Here is a 4,378-nt window from a genome sequence, read left to right on the forward strand (position 1 = left end):
CCGTGGATTCTGGGCACCTTAACTCAGCAGTGGGTGCTGACTGTTTCACCCTGGGCAGGCTGGTCTGTCTGTCTGGTGGTAGGGGCGGGGGTGGGGGGCTCCCAGCCCTTGAGGGGACAGTGTGGATGAGTGAGTCTGAGTGCTGTTTGGAGAACAATTGAAATTTTTTTTTTTTTTTGAGAACAATTGAATTTAACAGCAGTCTCAGAGTGGCCGGGGAGTGCTCAATGTGGATCTGTAGCTTCACTTTCTCCACAAGAACATGTGGCCGTGGACGGCTCTGGTCCCCTCCTCCTCACCTGAATCTCAGTACCGATCTGACATGGGGCTGGAGCTGCCAGCCAGCCGGCCTGTGTGCAACCCAGTGCTCTCGGCTGACGTGCTCTGGGTGCCAGCGGGTGCAGGGTGACGCCTGCCTTTCTTTGTTCCATCCTCTGAGGGAGGGGGTGGGTGGGTCTTGGGACCCTGCTCAGAGTTGGTTGGGTGACCTGGTTTACTGGGCAGCGCTGGCCTCGATTTCCTGTGGCAACGATTTGGTGATTATCTCCCAGGAGCTGGGCCCCCGAACCAGGGGACCTCGAACCAGGGGACCTCGGGGCTCCCAAGCCAAATCAGACAAACCGTTGACCGCAAGCAGCTCCCAGTCTAGTGGGAGAGGCAGACAAGTTGGCATTCACATGGGCACAGTGCTGGTGGAGGGGGGTGGAGGGGCCCTGGAGGAGGCGGTCCCTAGTAATGTTCAAAGGCCCTGTAGGGAAGGCGGTGGGGATGAGATGTCAGCACTGCTGCCTAGCTGCTAGCTGCCTGCTGGAGAGAGGACGACTGAGCCAGTCTCTCTGTCCATCTGGCCCCTGTGGCAGGAGGGGAGGTCAGGGACTCTGAGTTGGTGCAGGGGTGGTGTGTGTGTGTGTGTGTGTGTGTGTGTGTGTATGGGAGCACAAAGGGCAAAGGGTGGGCAGAGTGCAGAGCAAGGAATGGCCCTGTGGTCCCTGCCCAGGTCAGCCAGGGTCACAGCAGGTACCAGGACCCCTGTGAAGAAAGGCAAGGGCTTGCAGATGGTTTGCTCAGAGGCCAGGGCTGCTCAGTATCTTAACTGGGACTTGGTATGTCACCTTTGAGGGGCCCACTGCTGGGACTGACTTTGAGGCAGGTGTGGGAAGGACCTTGCCACCAGGCCCCACCCCGCCAACCATCTCAATGGGACCCTAACACTTTCCCACAGGTCCAGGCTCCTTGATCTTCGCGGGGAAGCCTGGCAGGGCAGGTTGGGCAGAAGGCCTCCCTGGAGCAGCTACTGATCCGCCACTGGCAGTCCTCTCTGGGTGGGGGCAGTGCCCACCCCCTCCACTAGCTTTACTGCTCTTCTCCATGCCTGGCTCCAACGCTTTGCACACCCTGAGTCAGCCCGGAGCCCCGGCTGCAGCCCAGTTGTTTGTTTAGTTTTATCCGGTTGAGAAGAAGGGGCCCTCGGGGAGGGAGGGAGGGTGACTGGCAGTGTGTGTGTGTGGGGAGGGGGCAGCAGGACCTGGATTAGTGTGTGTGCAGGGGTCTCTGCTTGTGGGTAGTAGCCTTACAGCCACCACCACAATAATAGCTAACATTTATTGAGTGTTTACTATGTGCTTGTTACATAGTAACAAGGCTCCGCTTAACTGTACCTCTTCCTCCTCCCAGTAACCAATGAGGCCAGCGAAGGCGGGTGGGGGTGGGGCCGCTGGTGGTCAGGTGCTTCCCACGCCTCACAGTCCATCCCCACGACAGCCTCCCCAGAAAGGGGAGGCGGAGAGTGGGTGAGAAGAGCCATGATCGGTATTTGAGGAAAGCAAACATTTTTTTTCAGTCCCACTGGATGTTGGGGAGCCTCCTCCCCAAGAGGAAGGACTCGCTCAAGGTCTGCCAGGCCAGGCCCTTGGGCTCTGCCCATGACAAGGGTGGACTGGAAGACGCCCCACTGGTCAGAGGGTGGGGCGGGGGGCTGGCCTCGAGTAGGCCTGGCTTCCTCTGCAGGGATACGGTGTAAGAAGTGATGTTACCTGGTTCTAGTTCAAGGTCAGAGCTTGGCTCCTGTGGTCTGACGGAGCACCCCACTCCCCGCTGCTCCTCCCTCCCGTGACTGGAGACGGCGCTGTGGAGGGTGCTCTCTGGGAGGGTGCGCGCATGCGCGCACGCTTGTTTGCAAGCACTAGTGGGTTCCTCTGATGTCATGTTGTCATTAACTCAGGTCCCCTTACCAGGTCAGTGAGTTGACCCAGGTGTCCGGGTTCTCAAAGCCTCTCCCAGTGGCCTGATTTCAATGCCCTCCTTTTGTGTACCTGGGTCCAAATGTCTCTGCCTGACCCAGGCAGCCAGGTCTGGTGTCTCTGACGGTACTTACAGTTGCTATGCCCCCTCCTGCCCTACTCCCCTCCCCCCACGGAAGTGAACAAGGGGCCTGGGGCAACCCTGGAGCGTCTCTTGGTTGCTCCTGACCAGGGGTTCAGGGGAAGTGTCGTGGGGCTCATTACTCGAGTGACGAGTGATGGGGAGCAGGCCGGAAGCTGGGGCTCTGCGGCCGGGATGCGCACCCTGTGAAACAGAGATGCTGTTCTTGGTCTCACCTTCTTGCTTCTCCTCAGGCTGAGCGTGATGAGACACTTGGGGTGGGCCTGGGTCGGGACACTTGGGGTCTTTCAGGAACCCCCTCCCCGCCCTTTCCTGGCAGCATTAACATCCTTCAAAGGCCTCGAGTTCTAACCTCATCCCGCATGTGTGTCCCTGTGTTGCCAGATGACTGATATTCTGCTTTGTCTGTGTCCCCGTGCCAGGCACAGTGGAATGTGAGCTCTTTGGGTATGGGTGCAGCGGCCCTTCGTCCCCAGCCTGCCGAAGAGGCACTGTCGGCCAAGCCAAGGCTGCAGGCAGCAGTGGGGCCCGCCTCAGTGAGTGTGGGGGCAATCGAGGCCACTAGTCGAGATGCCGGCAGGGTAAGGGAGGCTCCAGCATGGGCAGCCCTCAGGCAGGATAGCCTGTGGTCCAGAGGTCCAGTGACTTGCGCAAGGTCACCCACCTTTGCTCCAGCCCCAGTGGTGTGATGCCCTGGACCCTGGTAAACTGGTAGGGTCAAGAAAAGCCAGGTGGGTAGGTATTGGTGAGTGCTGAAAGCTCCCCGTGGCCCCGAAACCTGTCCCTCCCACCGCCCTAGGTCTTGGTTTTCCACCTCATCACAAGTCTTTGGAGACTTAGAGCCGATGATGCTTGGTGCCTCCCTGAGACTTCTGCTTCTCAGCCTAAGACCACGACGCTAGCCCTGGGGCCTGGGGGCTCCGCCTCCGCCTCCATCTGATCTCGCCTTCCCACCCGAACCCAGCAACAGGGCCCACTTTGTCGAAGTCCCTCCTGCAGAGAGGAATCCAGAAGGAACCTGACGCTCCAGCTGGGCCGGGTCCCCCTCTCCTGGCCGATTCCCTGTGGCACTGCACGCTGCGAACTTTGATAAAGTGTGGCTTAGATGACGGAACTCCCCGAGGGCTGGGGTTTCTATGTAAGATGTGCCCATCCGGGCCTGGGGGTGGCTCCTGCACCGCAACACTGATTCCATGGGCTCGGCCCCGCGGAGGCCCGGCTTCTTGTGTAGGCCCTGCGCCTCTGTCAAGGCAGGGACTATGGCCTCGGAGCAGCTTTGAGCGGAGCTTCCCGCAGGCAGGTGACAGTGGGCTAGGAAGGGAGACTTGGCTTGCTCCTGAGAGTGAGTCAGGAACCCGGGCGTCCCCTCTAGCCTGTAGCAGTTGTATCTCACTGTACACAGGGTTACATGAGTTCGGCCCACACTTGTCTGTAGGCAGCTAATAACAGTGGCGGGGGCTCAACTGCCGCTGCCGCCGCCTCCAGAATTGCAGAATTGCAGGTCTCTCGCAGTGGCCCTCACTCACAGGTAAGCGTCACTGTTCCCATTCCCGGAAGAGGAAACTGAGGCCCACAGAGAAGCTGCTGTCCTGGGCTCACTTGACCAGGAAAAGAGGGAGATGGGATTTGAGCTCAGGACTGCAAACCAAGCTGATCTGTCTTGTTCCCCCGGAAACCACATACTCTTTGTCCATGGGGCACTCCTCCTCTGCCAGTGACTTGGTGCTGCTCTGTTGCTGGGCCACCTCCACCTGAGCTGGGCAGGTGGCATTCCGGTCCTCCTCCAGGACCTTCCTGGTCCAGTTTGCCTGGAGACATATGGAGAAGGGAGTGTGCAAGGCAGCGGTGTGGCGTGGGTACAGCCCGGAGGCTGGTGGGCTCTCAGATCCGAGAGGTCAGCAGTTCTCCCTGGCTGGAGTCCCCCTGATGGTCAGCCCACCATCCCTGGTGGAGCCCCAGTCATGATCTTTACCCCCCGACCCACACCTGCCCCCCC

Source organism: Echinops telfairi, unplaced genomic scaffold, assembly GCF_000313985.2.
Source record: "Echinops telfairi isolate 266 unplaced genomic scaffold, ASM31398v2 ScPeMD7_60;HRSCAF=208, whole genome shotgun sequence".
Lineage (NCBI taxonomy): Eukaryota > Metazoa > Chordata > Mammalia > Afrosoricida > Tenrecidae > Echinops > Echinops telfairi.